We start from the raw sequence: 21010 nt of genomic DNA, 5'->3' as shown, positions 1-21010 counted from the left end.
CTCTCTCTCACACCCCCCCCCACACACACACACGACTTCACCTCAGATAACACCGACTAAAGCCCTTATGTCAAAGTAGTTCCAACACTTGAGCAGCATTGAAAGTATCTTTGTGCAGTTACATGTGTCTGCATTCTTGCTTGGTGGTTGCTATTAATTTAAAAAAAGGCCCTTACTGTTTCTACTATATTAAATAAAGGGCAGCGGTTATGCCTGAGAGCTTCGATGACATTTTGCTGATCTCGCAACAATGCTTATGGAACTTGTTGTGATAGTCTGATATGACAAACTAACACTGGCTCACTAGCAGGTAGCCAGTCACCATCCTAGCATCCCAGCAGCCTATTCATGACTGTAATTGCAACCTTTCTGCATGAGAGAAGCACGCTTTCAAGGTCAAAATTCTGCTTGAACCTTTTCCATCAGTCCTAGCATGGTTACAGCACACCAGGAAATGATGGGGCTCATCAGATGTCGCTGACTTTGACTCTCCAGCTTGAAAGACCAGTTATTCACTTTTAACAATTGGACCCAGTACTACCCTCAACCCAAATCTAGAATGAAGCTCAAATACATACTGTTATCATAGGATTAGCAGAATAAAGCCATACCAAGACATCTTAATTGCTTTGCCACTACACTTGGAAGTAAGCTGAGCTACTCCTTTATCACGTAGTTTTCTTTTTCACTCTGCTCATCTTAGCTGCATGGTGAATGAAGCCATTACACTTCCCCTCCCATTTCCTCCTCACCTGCATGAGAGGGAGTAAGAAACAGGACGTACCTGCTGATACAGAGAATCAGACTGCTCCTCCTTCAAGGGTGTGCAGATAGGCTCACATCTGATTTTATTTTATTTGCATCTAGCATCCAGTACTTGAGAGCCTGGGCACCTGCCATGGTTAGACTGGTGTAACTGGGCGTCACATGAATGCACAAAAGGATCACACACATGACATATAGCCTTACTCTGTTACTGGGGTAAAATTACTTTAGGAAACTATCAGGGGTAAAACTAAACTTGTATAAATTATGCCAGAATACATGCATACCCTGGAATAGCCATTTGCTTTGAATAGGGGGTCCGCAACCTATGCTCCATGGTCCAGGTCCAACCTGTGGAGCTATGACTTCAGTAGTATTTCAGTAATGGGAGTGGGGGCTCTCCCTGCACCACATGGCAGCCATCCCCCTGGCACTTCAGTGGAGAGGGGCTTTTCTACTGCTGTACCAGTCAGGTGGCATGGACTCTGGCAAAGAGGGGCTTTTGCCGTGCCAGGCCACAGCTGAGTGGCTGGGTTCTCAGAAGTGATGGATGGGTCCTAATGCCTGCCTTCTCCAACCCAAGCTGGGTCATTCCTACCAGAACCCCACCCCTGTTGGAAAAATGTTACCAAGCTCTGGCTTAGAACAAATAGGTGATTATGTGCTTCTTGCCACATAGTGGTGAATGTCTATAGCACTCACTTAGTGTATGCAGCTCCCTTAGGATGGCTGCAGATCTATTTGCCTTAGAACTTGGTGTAATTTTATTGGCATACAGAGCCAATGAAGTCACAGCAGTGCAAATATGGCATATGCCCAGTGTCAGCAGCACTCAGCTGAACAGTGGTTTCGGAAAGTGATGGGATGGTGGTCATGGGGCAACCACTGGGACAGATAACTAAAGTTTCCAGATGCCTTTTGTCTCAGAATTAACCCATTTGGAAATAAATGATTACTCTGAGACAGCAGTTGTTTTCTCTAACATTCCCACAGGCACCTGGGAAGCCGGTTTCTTCTCTTGGTTTTTCTTGCCGGAGAAATTTACACAAGGAATATTTATACAAGTAAGTATAAAGTGAATTTGGAAAGTGTGTTCAAGGGGATATAAGAGGTGCATTTTTAAATTGGGCCCTTAAATAAAATGTTTCATAGAAATATCTGTTAGATTCTATACCTGACTTTCAAGACTGCATGCAGTTTTGTGTACATAAAGAGCCTAGTGACAGTTCAAGAGGTCATAGATGGACTCCAGAAGGTTGCATGGAAACCTCGCTTGTTCAGAGCTAGAACAAGTGGATCACAGCTTGATAAACACAGTTCACAGGTAAACTCCTGATGGTGTGTGCTTGCCTAGAGGCTGGCTGCCACAAGTGCAAGAGTAGTAATTTGTCTGTATCACATGAAGTGAGTGAAAGAACTTGGGGGAACAGGATGAAAGTCAATGGGGAATGCATCTAGCAATTAGTGGTTCTGAAATCTTGTTTATTCTGCCAAAGAAAGTATGATTTCAGAATCACTCCATAATCTTTCTCAGTTAACAAGCACCACCATGATTACAGATATTCCAGAAGTAGAGAGAACAGATGCTTTTAACAGCCAAGAAGGACTAGCTTCTTATCAAACCTAAATTGCTTGCCAATTCAAACTGTACACCATCAGTAGCTCATAGATTAAAAAATTTGTTAAGACATGATGTTGCCATGTCAAAAGAAGCCATGCACTGACAAGATGAAATTTTTATTGACATCAGTGGGGAAATAAAATTGAGGTGATATGTCCCAGATGATATAGATGGAACAAATCCTGACAGGATCCAGATAACTAGAATTCAGTCACAGCTCTCTCTGAAGTAAAACATGCACTAAACTGAACAATTACAGTAGATGAGGGATATTAAAAAAAAATAACATGCACTGAATGAGATGCACCTGTGGCTTTCATACACCTTGATCTGAAACAATAAAACAGCATAGTTCAGAAAGATAGTCTAGCTCCCATGGATGATATCCTTCACGCAATTGGAATGGCATCCAAGTTTTTTAGATTTTTTAGACAGTTTTTTGAAGAATAGTTCCAGGGAGCACCAGTTTAACCACTTAGGTGCACAGAAATGGATAGGGGCCACGCACGAGAGACTGACTGTGCAGTCGTTACTGTAAAGCCTTCTTCTTTTGTATGACATTTTAGGATTACAACATTCATAAATTTATGTCTAAATTTGATAACCATTCAACTGCTTCAGGGGTATCTGCATGGATTGATTTTAAATTGCCATGAAATGATCTAATTGGACAATTGTTCACAATGTGTGTTGCACTTTCTGAAAAATTGCACCACAATCACAACCCGGACTCTCTTTGATTCTCCATTTATGGAGTAGGTGTCCACATTTTCCATGAAGTGTCCAGATGTGATTCAGAGAGGACCAAATCTATCTCAGTAGGTCAAAACTTGTCTGGGGAATTGTAGGCTTGCTGACCATATATTTTCTGCGGCAAGTTGGTATTTGCCCAGGCTTCCCTCCATTGTTCTTCGGAGCTCTTCTTATTATGTTGGGGCTTCTTGGAGTATTTCCAGAAAGGTTTTTTAGATTTGAACCTATCCAGTGGTGGTGTAGTGATGTCCTCACTGATTCAGAGGTCTGAGTTACCCATGGCCTTATGGTATTCCCTCACACATGCGGCATTGTAGTGGAGCTATGAGGCAGCAATGTTTCCTAGGACTGGAAGCCATGGTGATGGCACACTATTTAGTGTTCCTGATAAAATCAGCAGAGCTGCATTTAACTGTGTATCACCAATCTTTGTGTGCACACTTGTGTTCCAGACTGGGGAGAAATATTCTGCTGCAGAGAAAACAAGTCCTACAGTGGTCATTTGAAGCATAGTTGCATTTGCTCCCCATGTCATTCCGGCCAGTTTATGCATAAGGTTAACTCGTGCTTTCATTTTCTTAGCAACATTTCATAGGTGTACATGGAAGATGAAACTCTGATTGAGAGTTACACCAAGGTATTTTGGGAACTTCAAATGCTTAACCTGATCTCCACAGAAAGTGATGACCAGCTTCTGGCCAGTATGGGCATTGTTTAGAAGAAATGATGTGATGACAGTTTTCTTTGGATTTGGGCGGAGTCTCCAACATGTGAAATATGCTTCAAGTAACTTGAGGTCTTTACAAAGATCTGTCTGGACTTCAGCCTGGGTCCTTCTTTGAGGAGCAAGCACTAGGTCATCAGCATAGCCGAATTTCCGGCTGGTGGTGACAGGAAGATCATGTATATATACATTAAAAAGTGCCGGTGCCATCATTGATCCTTGTGGGGGACTGTTATTTAGTAGACAGGTTCTGCTGATAGTGTTCCCTAGATGGACACGATATCACTGGTTAGACAGCAGTGTTGATAAAAGGCGGAGGGTCTGCTGGCACCTGATGACCCTTGACACATTCCGCAGGAGGCCACCTGATCGTACAGTATCATAAGTTGCTGATAAATCAATGAAGGCAGCTCCCGTGATCTCTTTGTACTGGTACCCAGTTTCCGTATACATAGTGAACGCCAGCACTTGGTGACAAGTGCTGCATCCAGGGTGAAAACCAGCCTATTCGACTGTTATAAAGTACTAAAGTATAAAGTACTAAAAAGTGCACTGAAGAACAGCTTTTTTGTGATGCTGACTGCGCAGTAGCTCATGACTAGTGTGCAGCAGTGTGGCATCACACTTGCTGCCATGTGACACTACGTGCGGTCGTCACAGGCTACTGCACTGTCAGCATTTCACATAGATGCAGCCATGGAGTATGAAGCATCCAAGATGAATGGGCTACTTTAGTATAGATAAAGGAATTTTTTCTTTCTCTACTAGGCAAGATAGAAAATGGCATAGCATAGAAGTAGGAGAAACATGGCAAAAGTAAAGGAAGGAAGCCTGGCTCAGTATATAACTTTTCCCATACTTATTACATATATTTATACAAATATGACCTTTCCTGCTCTGGGAATTGCATCATACAAACTCTTCAGCCAATGTGTCTAGAAGAGGAAAGGAGATGGCAGGAATAATTTGGGGGCTCCATAAGGCAGCGAAAAACAGGTTGGATTAGATTCTGTGTTTGAACATGTGGAAGCTTCTTGGTAAGCGATGGGACTGCAGAATACATAATGCAAGCTTCTAAGGTTGGCTCAGTGCAGATATCCAGGTTCTTGAAACTTTATCACTTGGGGTTATAGTATTTACTAGTTGAACAAAATCTAGTCAGCCTGAGAAAAACAAAGGGGCTAAAATGGTATAAAACAATGACACTGACCAAGAGAGGGGTTCACTAACATGGAATTGTGACCAAGGGAATGACATTTCACAAGACAGTATGCTGTGTTTCAATTCTACTAAAGCTGTACATTTTCTCTGAAAGAAAGAACTAAGCCCTGTCATTTTCTCTGAAAGACAGTAAAACTGTTGTTACAAAGCTATGGGCTGTTCTGTTGAAATCATTACCTGTATTGTCTGGGGTTACAGTGCAAGAGCCCAGTCAGGAAGAACAAGACCTTAGTTGCCCATCCCAAGAAAGGTGACTGTCAGAGGTCTGAAACCTAAGTGAAGTAAAAAGCACAACTGAGGTAAGAGGAACAGCTGTCTTGAAACTGTGACATTTAATTGCTGGTTCTTACCTTCCTACAAAGCCAATTATGACCATAGCATAATATAGAGTTTTCTTTAAATTTCTCCTTAGAGCTGACATGTATAAAAACCTTCATAATTATTTAATAGCCAGTATGCCGAGACTATTGCCTATTATGTCAATTAATATTGCATCACCATTTCCATAGGCTTCCCTTTCTGTACTTTGTATCTGCTCTTTAACACTTGTTTTACACTCAGACAATACATTTTAGGGGTAGAAACTATACCTCTAGCCCAGTGCATTTGTAGTCCGTGAGGGTATCTATGTGCTGTTGGAATACAAATAAATAAGATAATGTGCGAAGAAATATATGATTTCTTGTTCATTTATTTGATCAGATTACATTAAGAATTAATAACAGATACTGGGACACATTTTAAATGGAGGGACTTCAGAACAAAGCCTATAGTCATCAGAAACAGCAGAAATACTTCAGTGTAAAGTGGAGATATCAGATGTGTTTGTATTAGACTTCGGTGGGATATATTCATCCATTCTGTTGCACATATTGTCTGTTCACCCTGAACAGTAGTTCTAACTCAGTGAACTACTGACACAAATGAGGATTTTACAATACTGGAGTGATTAGTGGATCTGCTGAAGGAGCCTTGAATACTCATTCTCGCATCATCAGTGAACATTCTCCAGCACTTGATAGTGATCTAGCTGAAACCAGCCTCTAGGTATTCTGAGTTTCACAATCTACAGTGCACAGACATCAGCACATTTATACAATTCTTATATAACAGTAGCACAGAGACCTGAGATTCTGAAAGCATTTCCATGAAAAATGCCTTTTCTTTTTCCAAAGGGTTACAGTATTAAAATAAAAAGTCACTGTGCATGGTGCCCCATATTGAGAATATATATCATTATTTTTTTATTTATTTAAAACATTTCATGTGCATGGAAGAATGTTATTGATTCTATTAAAGAGGTTTTCTGCAGCTGCTTTTTAAATATGACTTCAACTTTGTTTTAATTAATAGGTTTTGAATCAATTGCTATTATTTAAAAATCTGCAGATACCTATGGGCAGTAATTTCATACTAATATCATAACTCAGCACTCTGCTGTACTGATATCTTATAATGGTTTAGAGTAAAAAGAACTTAGTGCAAAATTACATGATACCTTAATGACTCTTAAGGAGGTTTAGGGAAACAGGATCCATAATTAAACCTTTAAAATTTGTAAGGCTGTGTTTTCTGAATTAGAATGTGTACCAAAATAGATATTTACTAATTATTCCATTGTTCCTGTTAAACTCCTTATCAGCCATGATGCTATCTTGTACAATCCTAGCAAATTTCACAAAGTCTTGCTTGGCAGAGCTGAGTAAGCACATGGCATAGGATACCTATGAGGAAGACACAGGTTCTGGAAGACTTGGTGATTTAATAGGTGGCCCTTTACCCTTCATACCAGTACTTAAGCAACCAGCATGGTTTAAAAATTATTGAGCTGTCAATTCTGAGCAGTTTACAGGGGATTTGTAAAATGGAATGGGTTAATAAAGACACGCTCTTACTGCTTCTCCATGGACCTGGGACCATGAGCAACAGAATAAGACCTGTCCATTTCCTCTTGCTTGGTCCAAAACCTGGCAATTAGACAGAATAAAGGGACATATATTCAGATCACTTCTAGCTGCTCTCAAGCTGTCTGCTTTTCATGATTTCTGATATTTAGTGTGTCAGAGTGGGTGGCACTTACTTTTTCAACAGGTGCAAAAGGGAAATTGAATTCTGTTCATGGTGTATAGCAAAACCTAAAGTATTGACCCACTATCCCCATCAAATTACATTCCAGATACAGTGGATACAAGTTTTCTTGTAATAAGTCCCAGGGAGCTGAGTTCCTTCTAGTGTGACAGAATCAGAGCCTAGCATAAAGCTCCCAACTCAGTCTATACCAGATCCTCCAGGTGCATCCCATATCATGGAGGGGAGCTCATTTTATTGGAGGTGCCAAGGCCAGAAAAGGGGCTAGGGGGAATGTATTTTGCTGCTCTTTATCTAGCAGGAGCTGTTGCAATTAGCATAAAGTTTCCCAAAGGTAAAAAATAAGTGGAAAAGAGGGAATCTTAATGCAACAAGTGTTATAAACTTAATATTAAATCATGGTTATTGCTACTGTCACAACAATGTCTTTTTGCTTTCCTCTGTTGAAATTAGATCTTTCTTTTCTTCTTTAGCTGTCTTAATTTTTTTTATTCTCGTCTTGTTTCTGACCTATTCAACTTTGTTATTTTAATTAATTTCCCATTTGATTTCTCTATGGGACTGTACATCCAATCAAGGGATGAATAATTTAGTCTTTTTTATTTTTTCCCCTTCTTTGACAGCAGTGGTATTCTCTTTTCCTTTGCTTTTTTTCCTTATGGATGTAAATGCACACTCACAAGTGCACACACAGTCACAAACACACATATTCATATCTCTTGATAAAAAAAATGGCACTAGATGGCATAAGTTTCTGTGAGCAAAAATCTAAAAAAATTACAATGGAAAGTAATTGTGAGTTGTTACAGAGCAGGCAAGATGGCCTTTCCATCTGTAACGTGTGAAACTAGAATTTTTTTCTCCTTCAGTCCTCAACCGCCATCATGTGTGTGCCATTGATATAGCTCCTTTTCAAAAAAAAACCCCCAAAACCTCATCAGTAATTACATCAGTAGTTAATTGACTGCCCCTCTCTTTAAGGTTAGAAAGTTCAGTGTACAAATCTTTTAAATACCAATTAACACAAAAATGCAGAAAGGCATAAAGGAACAATGAACAAATGAATTCCATTTTCTTGAGGTTGTTTTTAATCAGTTAACCTGCCATCTATTGCAGACAGTTCAGGGTCACGTACAAGAATATTATTACTGCTGAGAAACTACTCTGTGGACAGTGTGAGCCATTTTCTGCTATTTATCTGAATTGTTCAATAACAGTGGCAGTATGGACTTAAATAAAGGTAGAAAAGTAATTATTTATTGTTGTCTTTTAGATTACTTTTACCTAGGTAACACAGACGATTAAGCATAATCAGTTCCAGCTGGAAACACTTCTACAGTACATCAAGGACAATGAGTTCAGAATTTGACTTTACCTGCTATTGATGTGCTATATGAAAAGAAGCAGGTAAAGAGAATTTAATTAGCATTCCTCACAGTAAGAATAAATAGGAAAGTGGATAGAATGTTTGTTGATTGTGATTAACCCTAGTTTTGCATTGAGTCATCAATGACTGCACAGAAAGAGCTTACCTGTGGTTTTTTTTTTTATTGCTAGAGCTTAGATTTCTATTGGGACTCTTTATGTGAAATATATGTTTCTTAAACATAAAAGTTATTTATCAAAATTTCTGATGAGAGAATCATGTGTCAAATAGATTCACAGCTGTGCCTGCTGCCAGACCTACTTGCTTGCTCAGATCCTGACACTATTGGATTGAAAAGATGGTAGCTGTTCTAGAAGTCTGAAGGCACTATGGACTAGTGGATAGGACTCTGGACTAGAAAGTTTTTTTGGGGGGTTGAGACTGCTATTGAATTTGTTTGCTAATTCCTAACAGAGTCTGGCCTCATTCTTGGTTCAGGCCTCTACTGAGAATAGTCATATAAAGCCTGGTAGTTCTTCTGTTTTCATAACATTGCATAGACACACATTCTTGGCTCTCTCCAATGGACTGAGCACACTTGATAACTGCCAGTGGTGGGAAGCCTATAAATGGATATTTAGCTAGTACAAACTAGAGCAGCCCTGATGTTGCTTTCACTTGTGCTTAGGTCCAAAAGGCCCCAGTTGTCACTCAGGATAGAGAGTAGAAGAGTGGCAGAGACTACTTATGCCTCCTTTGTACTGGGTGATAATAAAGTGTACTTAAGTATCTAGCTGTAGAAATGTCTATGGAGGTATAAACAAATTCTCTTTGCTGATTTTTACTATACAAAACAAGCAGGCAAACCTTTCAGCGTGCCAGTTTTAACAGCATCTGCCATCCAAGATCCAAAGTACTATCCATAGCCACATAAATGTAGCTTAGGAAATGTCATTCTATTAGGAAAATGGTCACATTTCTCCCATTACAACTACTACACATACTTACTAGGCTTTTAACATAAAAAAGAGAGGCACAGTATAATTCCCTAATACCATACTGAATTCTTTTCACTAAAACAGTTGAACAGTTCAACGCAGCAGTTACCTTGAAAATAAATGACTGCACTGAAAAGAGAATTAATTAATTCAGATAAACTAAATAAACTCTGTGAACTGACTAATGTAGCAGAAATTACTGGATGCTGATACTGCCGTTTTAATTATTAAGTCCACATTAATTAATTTCAAAGCTACATTTTTTTTCAGAAACCCACAGCTTGACTAACATTCATAAAATAAAACATGCCATGAGCCAAATTTTGCTTAGTAATACTTGCATAACTAAAGCCAGAATTTCACCCTGTACAATTAGATGTGATGAATGTTAAAAGAAAGTGACAGTGTCAAAAAGCAACATGCAGTCCAAATAACTGCTTGTGTTCAGCCACATGCTGGGTAGCAATAGTTGCATCACACCCCATTTTCCTCCTGTAGCAGGGCCTGCCTTTGAATTATTTGTTCATAGTATGATAAATAAAATGGAGCCCTAATCCCTATTTCAGACGTTGAGTCACAATAGCAACAATAAAAAATAATTATAACTGCTGGGTAATGAATATGACCAGCTCTTGGATCTACAAGATTTGTCTAGACTCAGGCAACTATCACAGACCCTTACTTTACAGTGTTTCATGCATCATGTTCCTACACTAATGGGAGTGGTGAATTATGGTCAGGGATCCTGGTTTTCTCTGATTAAAAAAAAACAAACAACCCAATTTTTGGTTTTAAAAAAGTAACCTAAAATCCACATTTCATTAATTCATCAATATTTATACATTCATCCATATAAAGTCATATCTATATATATTATGAACTGCTGATATAATTTTATATATATATAGAGAGAGAGATCTATCTATCAGCATTTTATTTTAACCGTGGAAAAATTTGGATTTTGGGTTACTTTTTTCAAACCAAAAATCTTGAGCGGGGGCGTTATTGGAGAAAACCAAAATCCCTGATTATGAGGCCTCCTAGATTTACCAGACTATTGGTAAAACACGTACATTTCATATCTGGCTATAATTATTTTATTGCAGTAGTGCCACGTCTTCAAGAGGTGATTGTATATGCTTATTTCCTTTGGGATATACATTACATATAGAACATATTCCAGTGTTAATGACAATTGAGAGAGGAAGACAGGCAATTTCTGATCTACTCTGTAGCCACAGACAATGGCTTGTCACGTGTGAAAGTCTACTTTATTGAAAATTGCTACAAAATACCATAATGGCTAAAAGGCATTGCATGCTTTCACTTCAAAATATTTTACCTTAATATAACTTACAGTGAAAAAGGATATTGATTCTGTAAGTATTTAAGTCTACCTGTGGGAAATGATAAATCCTGTAAATTAGTAAGAAGGGTACAACCAGCAAGCATGGCTTTATGCATCTAAAAACACATAAGAGTAACATGAGTAGAACTAAATCAATGCATTCCCACAAGGATTTGCATCTCTAATCCTTCATCATCTTATTTCATTCTAATAATGAAAACACCTGTAGCAAAAATGTCTGCTGCCAAACTGAAAGACAGAGAATGGAGAACAAGTTTAATAAAAACACTGTAATTGCCATCTTTAGCATATCTTCAGCACATATCAACACCTCTCGTGAACATCTTAATCAAACTTGCTTTTTCTTGTTTTCACTTGAAACAAATTTACATTTCTTGGAGAACTCTACATGCAAATTCAAGGAGCAAGGAAGAAATGTTTTTTATGAGAAAACCACAACACGAATAGCTACAACAAAAAACCCTTATCAACACTTCATACAGCACACTTGAATTAGAGACAGTTGAAATACAAAAGAGGGCATAATAAACTTCTGCAGGAACTTAAAAAGACTCTTTAACATCTAGAAAAGAAGTTGTTCTTTGCAGCCTGCATGCTTCTGCATAGTGAAGTATTTATAACCCTGCTTTTTGTGAGATTATAATTTTAACATAAAAATTCTAGTTAGGCCAAAACCTTGCAAAATTAAAAAAAAAAAATCCACAAAAACCATCTGGTTAATGCTTGGTTTTTTCTTTTCTTTTCGACATCTTGGAAACTATTGCCATACAATGTAACAGTATAATGTACAAACACAGATCCTGTAGATCCCAACATGATTTACAGTATTCTTTTGCTCCTGTACTAGTACAAAATCCATGAGCAGCAGTGGCATAAATGGGGTAGGGCCACTGGGGCAGCAGCCACGTGTGCTGACATGATGGAGGAGAGATTGCAGAAATATCAGCTGGTACCACAGCCCCACAATCATACCAGCCAGAAGCTACTGCTGTCTTCATGTGTCCTGTTGCCCCAGGTGCCCAGATCCTTTGTTACACCTCTGATAAGCAGGACCCTGTTTCCACACTAGCTAAGTGCCACTTCCCCACCATCTAGCCACACAGAATCATAGAAGCATAGAAAATTAGGGTTGGGAGGTAATCCAGTCTAATCCCCTGATCAAAGCAGGACCATCTCCAACTACATCAGCCCAGGCCAGGCTTTGTCTAGCCGGCCTTAAAATCCTCCAAGGATGAAAAGTCCACAACCTCTCTGGGCAACCTGTTCCAGTGTTTTACTACTCTCCTTGTGAGAAAATTCTTCCTAATATCTAACCTAAACGTCCCTTGCTGCAACTTGAGACCACTTGTCATCTGTCAGCACTGAGAACCATCTAGCTCCATTGTCTTTGTAACCCTGCTTCAGGTACTTGAATGCCCCCTATTAAATCCCCTCTCAGTCTTTTCTTCTCTAGACTAAATAAGCCCAAATAGCTCACTCTCTCCTCAGAAGTCATATTCACCAGCCCCTGAACCATTTTTGTTGTCCTCCACTGGACTCTCCAGTTTGTCCACATCCTTTCTATGGTGGGAGGCCCAAAACTGAACACTGTACTCCAGATGTGGCCTCATTAGTGCTAAATAGAAGGGAATAATTACTTCCCTTGATTTGCTGGCAACACTCTTACCAATGTATCCCAGTATGCCACTAGCCTTCTCAGGAACAAGGACACATTGTTGGCTCATATTCAGCTTATTGTTCACTGTAACCTCCAGGTCCTTTTCTGCAGAGCTGCTGCCCATCTAGTTAGTCCCCAGCCTGTACTGGTGCATGGCATTGTTCCATCCTAAGTGCAGGACTTTGCTCTTGTCCTTATTGAACCTCATGAGATTCCTTTTGGCCCAATCCTTCAATTTGTCCTGGTCACTCTGAATCCTCGCCCTACTCTCCAGCATATCTACTACTCCCTCCACAGCTTGGTGTCATCTGCAAACTTTCTAAGGGTGCACTCCATGCCATCTTCCAAGTCATTGATGAAGATATTGAACAAAACCAACCCCAGGATCAACCCTGGGGCACTCCACTTGATACCAGCTGCTAACTAGATATTGAGTCATTGATTACTACCCTCTGTGCCCATTGCTTCAGCCAGTTTTCTATCCACCTTACAGTCCATTCATTCAGCCCATTCATTCAGCTTGCTTGTGAGAATGTTGTGGGAGACCGTATAAAGAACCTTGCTAAAATCAAGGTATCCTACATTCACAGGTCTCCCCGCATCCACAAAGCCAGTCATCTCATCATAGAAGGCAAACCATTTGAACAGGCATAACTTGCCTTTAGTGAATCTATGCTGACTGTTTCTAATCATCTTCTCCTCCAAGTGCTTAGAAATGGATTACTTGATGATCTGCTCCATGATTTTTCCAGGGGCTGAGGTGAGACTGACAGGTGTATAGTTCCCTGGATCCTTTTTCCCCTTCTTAAATATGGGCACTAAGTTTGCTCTTTTCCAGTCATCCAAGACCTCTCCCTATCACTGTGAGTCATCCAAGACCTCTCCCTATCCAGTGGCCATAACTCACTTGGAGAAATGTTATTGTACCCTTTTAAAATCTGGAGTAGCTACTAGTAGCTATCTATGTACATTATGCAGCTGCATCTTAGCAGTGGTACAGCTGTTAGACCCCGACTCCATGTGGCGCCCAATGACTAGGAAGACGACGATCCAATTGCACATGGATCCTGTTACTAATTAGCCAGAGCAAGCAGGGAGCAAACACCAGCACACACTGCTCGCAACAGCTTTATTCAGAATGGAGACACCTTTGGGCCAGGTCCCAAAAAAATCAACAAAATAAGTGGGGACCTGCACTAAAAATAGTTTTTTTCCACATTTACGCACTTTGGTTTATATTTATTAACATTCACTCCACCTCCGTCCCCCCTTTTGTTCCACCCATTTTTCCTCCCATTTTAAGTTCTGCCTCTGTTTACTGTTTACTTCATTAGCATGGAATTGCCTATGCATTTTATTCATTTGCATATATTTTGCTATGAACGCATGTCTAAGGCCTTCACTCTTCTTCTTTGGTCAATGGGCAGACTTTAACCAAAACCTGGAAGCTTCTGGAGGCTTCTTCACCAATCACTATTCACCTTTTAACATATGTTCACCTAGGATTCTGTTACCAATTATGTGTTGTTTTTCACATTCCAGTCTGTTTTCATGTCCCAGGTTGTACCATCTTCCACATTCCTAAGATTTTACCTCATTCACAGCATGCAGACTTACACAGACTCACTTGCTGCTTTTTCAGAAAAAATGTTAACACAGTTAAGATGGTTACTTAGCATAAGCATATGGCTGGCTTAGCTATCATTCTGACTTGTGGTTAGCAGCTTTTGCTAGGGGCCACAAGTCATGCCTTTATTCAGCTGCAGATCTAGTGCTCCCCAAGATCCAAATATAGTCACCCTAGCAACAGCTTCAAAGGAAAAAGGTGCACTAGTTCCTCCTCATTCCCCAGCACTGTATTTGAAAGACAGGAGTTGCCCAAAATTGGTAACTGCCCAGCCTTGCCCCAAAGGAGACAGTTTTGGGCATTCACAGAAGAAGAACTTAAGGGACCTAGACAAAGAATCTATGAAAACTTACTAGGAAAAAAAATGAGCATCTGTGGACAACAGGTCTAAGAGTTTAGGTTAAGTTTTTGAGAATGACAGTGCTAAACTTAATCTGCATTTTGCTTGGCTTAGATGCCTATGCTTTTCTGTGACCTAAGCCTTCAATATGTACTTTTGGCACAACAGTATTATAGAAACCAGTGTTATAGAAAAGCAGCTATTGCATTTGTGCATGTAAGATTGGAATTTATTTTTTAAAAAGAAGATTTGGTGTAGTGTTTAAAGCTAGATCAAGTATTCAGGGCTCATGAGTTCTTTCATTCAGCATAAGTTTTTACTGATTGATGAAAACAGGATGAGTTCTTCAAGATAAGTGCTGGTCATGTCTCAATTTTGCACCTGATTAGAAAGCCAGAACTTCAGAAAGGGCAGTACCATTTATAATAGAATGAGGCAAAAACTGAAAAATATTTCTGACAAACATTGCTTTTAACATTATATTAAAGTACAATATTTTCTGTTTAATGTTTATGTCCTTTTTCCAAATATTTCTTTCTGAACATATCAAGAAGTTTCCTGGACAAAACACTATGTGGAACATACAATTTTAGAGTAACTATTTGAGACTAGTGGTTGAATCTTATAGTTCATAGTTCATTGATTGTAAGTCCAGAAGGGACCCCAGGAGATCACTGAGTCCAGTTTCCTGCACCAAGCAGGAAGATAACTAGGGGTCAGGTGCCCCCAGCAAGGTGACTGTCTAGTCTTCTCTCAAAGATTTCCAGGTTATGTGATTGCAACACCTCTGGAGGGAGCTTATTCCACAGTCTGGGCACCCAGACTGTGAAAAAGTTTTTCCTAATGTTGAGCCTGAATTAATCTTCCAGGAGTTTGTGGCCATTAGGGGTGTGCAAAGTGGGCCATATTTAAGTCAGATTCAGCCCAATTTGGGGGACAGTGATTTCATTTGTTGATTCTGATCACTGTCCCCATTCAATTTGGCCAAAACCGAATCTGAAGATTTGATGCTGATTCAGAGAATCAGAGATTCAGCTATAGACACAGCTTTAAATGTTTTTTCTACATACCTTGAGGTACCAGGCACAGCTCATGAATGCTGAGATGGTGGGGTGGATGCAGCATCCCTCAGGAGTGCAGGGGGATGTTCATTTTGGCATCAATAATGACTCCAAAATCCTTTTCTGCCTCTGCACTCATATTTTATTGATTCCCCATTTTACTCTATGGCCGAATCTCTGAATCAGCTCTGAATTGGCTCTGAATCTTCTGAAGCGATTCAGCTGAACTGAATCAGAAAAATGATTCGAATCTCTGAATTGAAGCTCTGGCATCCAAATCAGCTGAATCCGAATCTGAATCGAACAGTTCCCTGTTCACACAGGTCTACCAGCTACCCCTGCTGCAAGGTCTGCAGGGGTAAGGTTTGCAGCGATGGCAGCACTTTCCCCACTGCCTCTGCCGTGAACCCACAGCTATTGACACCATGGGGCCGTGAGCCCCTCATGACGTTCACAGAGGTAGTAGCATTCTCCCTATTTCAAGTCCCACCAATGATGAGGCTCACTGTAGGGACAGTGCCAGGAACCATTTCAGCTGTGGGGATAACAGCCAGTGGTGCATCCCTGTGCCTGGGAGCCCCTCAGTTGATGGGGCTTCCAGCCTCAGGAGAACACTTGGCTTCACATGCAATTAATGGTAATATTAGAACAATCTACAGTGTTATTACACAGTTTTTGTGGAATAACTTTGTAGCTTATTGTTTGTTTTATCATGACATTAGCTGAACATGTAGCTGGGTCACAATGTAAGATGTGATTAACTGGTTAATCATGCCTTAAGCATCATGCCACATCCCTGCTTCTGCTTCCAAACCACTGTGATCTGCAAGTGGACTACTCTGATACAGATGTGCCCTGATGTGGCAAGGAGTGCTGGACCTTAGAGGGTGAGTTGATATATGTTCTCACAGGAACTAGATGGAGGAAAGGGGAGAAGTGCTTTCAGGGAGTTCATAGAATTTTGAAATGCTGTTAGAGTGGCTGTTTCTGCCATGAGAATAAGAGCTGCCTCACAGCCCTAAGCTTTGTAGTAGGACCAGCAACAGAGCCTCTCAAGTGGTGCCTGCTCACCTGGCTTGGATTTTGACTTCAGAACTACTTGTCCTTCAACACTGGATGGCTGCACCTGTTTTTGTCCCCTGGGACTCTTTTCTTTTTAATAATGCCTGACTTTAGAGGTGTTCTGTTTCTTGAGGCATTAATATGGCGGGTCACATGGTTCTCAGCCTGTTGGATCCAGATCTACTCAGATGTGTCCCCCTGTGTCTTGGTCTTGGGCAGGGGGGAGCTATAGAACTTGGTCTTGGGGTCTAGGGTTTCTGACTCTGGGCCTCAGGGCTCCAGAGGTCTCAGTCCTGTGCAGGGACAGAGGTGCCTCAGCCCCATTTCTCCCTGGAGCCCTTCAGTACAGTGCTGGGTTGGATTTTCTTTGGCCTAAGGCAGCAACAAGGTTGGGTTTGCTTCACATTTGGTTGGAGCAGTCCAAGTCCCAGATTGCCTCATGGGGGAGGGAGAGGGAGAGGGAAAGTGAAGCAATGCAGGCTGGGATACCAGAGATTGGTGCAATGGCTTCTGTTGATAAAGGAAGTGTACAAAAATTCATTCAACTGATGTGAGCTCTATCAGCAGTGACTTCTACCTTACTGGATGCAGTTGAGAATTCCACCATATGTGCCATTCTAAGTCTGGAGCAAACATTGTGAAAGCTTGTACACCTAGTGTTTCTACTAGTAGAAACTCTGTTGGTAGAAATATAATACTTGTATGCACCATAGAAGTCTCCCTGCAATCCAGGGTTAGGCACCGAAGACCTTACCCCAAAAAAGACCAGCTGTAAACACATGCAGCTCTTTTCAATGACCTGGTGTTATGCTTAGGCAGCTCCTCAGTGCTGCTATCATAGGTGTTTGATGCCTTTTGAGTGGGGGGGCACATGCCCCCCCTGACATCAGTGGCCAGGGTGGGGGGGTCCCCTGATGGCCAATCCCGCTTGCCGGGGTGGGAGCACCAGGGAGCACCAGTCTCACTCACAGCAAAAGCAGCCAGCCACACTGCTTCCAGAGCTTGGCGGCCACTTCTGGAAGCTGCACGGCCACTTTTGCTGGTGGCCCTGCTCCCTGGCTGGCACTTGTGGGGTGGGGGGCACTGGTGCTCCCATCTGCCCCCCTGTCTGCCAGCTACTCAGGGAGTGTGACCTGACAAGGGGTGCACCAGCACTCTCAGGGGGTGCATGTGCACCCCTGTTTACACCCTATGCATCACCCCTGGCCGGTATGAAACCTGTTCTGAACTACTTAGGCCTTCCAGCGCATTGTATGCAGAGCCTAAACACCAGATTTATGTTTATAGACTCTAGTCCTGAGATCCAGGTGTATAAAAGTTAGATGTTGCAATGCTCAGAGTTACAATGTCTAAGAACCTTTGTGGATTAAATACCTTCAGCTCTTAAAACGGAATGATAGAGAAATTAATATTAGTAACCACACCACAAGAGCCTTACACAACATCAGCAATGCCTTTAGAGCTTTAGTACTGTATACCTAGTTTCAGTTCAGAAGGAGTTTTTAATGCCATGTTATTCTAATCCCCTCAATATAGAGGTTTATAAAGGGAATGTTGGCACTTCCTTAATCACGGCAGCACAGACACATTGCTGTAAGGGCTCTTTCTGCTGATGCAGTAAGCAGTTTAAATGCTGCATATTGCGTGGCACTTCCCAAACGCACAGTATAGGACTGAAAAAGTATAACCTATAAAAGTGACAAGTTAAAATTATTCTGTAAGTAGGTGTTCTAGTAAATGTACTTCTCAATTAATGTCTTATGTATTTTGTGAACTGCTTTTCTGTTTATAGAGGTTTTTCTGTATATCCTTATATATATACATTTTACAGTACTAGAGAAGTAACCATTTTTTCTTCCTGATATGTATGTGTGGCCTGGTTATAGTAACTGTAATAAAATGTTGGCACTGAAAGATTGTACTCAAATGTGCCCTTTAAGCATATAAATCTTTCAAATTATAGCTTATTAAAATATTAACATGTAGATTTTATTGTAGACAGTGGATCTTTTGAAGAATGAAAATATAGTTCTGCTCAAGTAATTGAATTTGGTTTGCTGGTTAAGACATATCTTTTCCCCCTAATTTCCCACTGAAATGATGACTCGAAAATAGTTCAGGTTTTTGTGAGCTTTTTTTTATTTTTAAATGAATTTATTAAAGCAAATGTTGAAGCAAAATGTCATTGTAAAATGAAAAATTACAATGTTTCACTTTGAAAAGTTGAAATAAAATACCTGCAAAATCCCTCTCTTTTTTGCTTGTTTCTTTTTCTTTTCTTTTCTTTCTTTTTTTTTTTTTTTGCCCTCAGTGCATGCATGAATATGCAAACTGCTTTGGTCAATCCAAGTATGCATTTTTCCAAGAAGAAAAGTCAGGTGCCCTCATGGATCCCCTCGCCTCAACCGTCACAGTAGCATTTGAAACTGTAGCAGATATTTTGTGGTTTACATTGTCCTTTCCGGAATGGCCCCAGTGGGAAATGCTCCAAGCCATATGAACCTGGCAGAAACATTGAAAAACAGCTTAGCTTTTCTAGTACAGTGTCTCCTGGATTTCCTGAGTATGGGTTAGGAATGTGCAGGATTCCTGTACAAGGATGCAGCATGTGTTTCCCTTTATAGAGCACCAGCTTGAGAGAGATGTAATATGCCTGCCTCACAATTTTTCCTGATTACCCTTTAGGATTACTCCAATGGAGCCAATTTTTTAAAAAAATTATCTTACTATTTTTTTTTCTAAAGATTTTTTGTGTACATGCTGCAATAGGTTCTTCTTCTAGACATCAGAATACTTGCAACTTGCAATTTCCCAGATGGAAACTCTGAACAGCTGAGTATCTGCTATTTGCTTTCTGGTACAAGAAAAGGCATTTGTAGATCAAGCAAGCAGCAGATGGAGAACAATTGGAGTATATAATTATTCAGCCTGGGCTTCTTCTAAATGGATAGGCTGAACTCTATTTCTTTGGCCGAGAAGACAAAGGAATACTGTGACACATGGTGTATAGCCTTTCCAAAGCTTCTTTTTAATAGATGTAGTACAAAATGTGAAAATAATTCTATAAGTTAAGAGGGTTTTTTTTTCCCCTCCCCTATTAGCTCAAATGTGTCAGGTCACTATTTCACTGATGTTGAAGCTTGATGTCAATACACAGCCTACTCAAACACTTTTGTATTTATAAAGTGCACTGATTTCAGTATGTTACCTGAGGACTCCATCTGGTGACATACCTGTATTTTGCCAGACTTTTTAAGAGTTACAGCTCTAATGTGCCAAAAAAAAGTAAAATCCACCGACTACCACAGAAAAGTATTAATACATTGTGATTTTTGCTGTGTTGAAGTGAATAATTGAAATGTGTGACTCTCTGAAATTGGCCTCACTGGTTCACTGTATTTTGTAAGCTGACAGTTATCAGGAAGACCGCATGCCAAAATCAATATCTAGAAACCTATTATTATTTTCACTCATTATTCAAGATTAAAAGGACATGTGAAGGAATATGCAGGATAACGAGATCTGAATAATGAGTAATGAATAATACAGGAATACAACTGGATCTGAATAATGAGGTGCTATGAAAAACTAAGGCTGTCAAAAGGCATCAAAATACTGTCAAGAAAGTATTAGAGAGGGAAACAAAAGGAGGACATTAAATATACCATCTAAAAAGACTAATAGCAAACACTTTCATTTGGTACCTGCCTACATGGCATGCCAAGTTCACGTATTCAAACCACAAATCTCTTTCCAACAGTCTATTGTATATCAAATGAAGACTAAAATCACAAACACATGGAAACACGAGTTTATGCGTAGGGAAATAAAGATGTGTTTTCAGCAGACTTAAAGAATGAGCCTACCACCAAATGTAGCAAAATGACTTGTATTTAAGAAATAGTATATTTCCATTTCATACTGGAAAATAACAGTAACAATAACAGTCACAGTCACAGTAATGGATAGCGTTTTAGTATTCATTGTGGTCTTTGCTGTGTTAAAGCCTTGAAATAAACAAGACAAATGCCAGTAAATTAAACTGGTGAAAATAAAGTATAAGAAAAGCAGTCGTATATATATTCAAGGGTTTGGTAATACTCCATGTCAAACAACTCTTCATTTTTTATGATTCTCTCCTTTACTCTACTTGAAGGTTCAAAAGTTCAGTAGTTGCTGTGAAACTTGACAGAAAAATCAACCAAACCACTACAAATCAAACCCACCCCCCATCCACCCACCAACCCTCCCCAAGCCAACTGAACATCCCTTGCGCTATTTACATAGATGGGGAGGCTCTGGAGTATGTGAAACACTTTCCTTATCTTGGCAGCCACCTCTCTCAATGGGCTACCATC

This window comes from Gavialis gangeticus, unplaced genomic scaffold (assembly GCF_001723915.1).
Source record: "Gavialis gangeticus isolate Ggan-Ray unplaced genomic scaffold, GavGan_comp1, whole genome shotgun sequence".
NCBI classification, from domain to species: Eukaryota; Metazoa; Chordata; order Crocodylia; family Gavialidae; genus Gavialis; species Gavialis gangeticus.
This window is presented reverse-complemented; position numbering follows the sequence as displayed.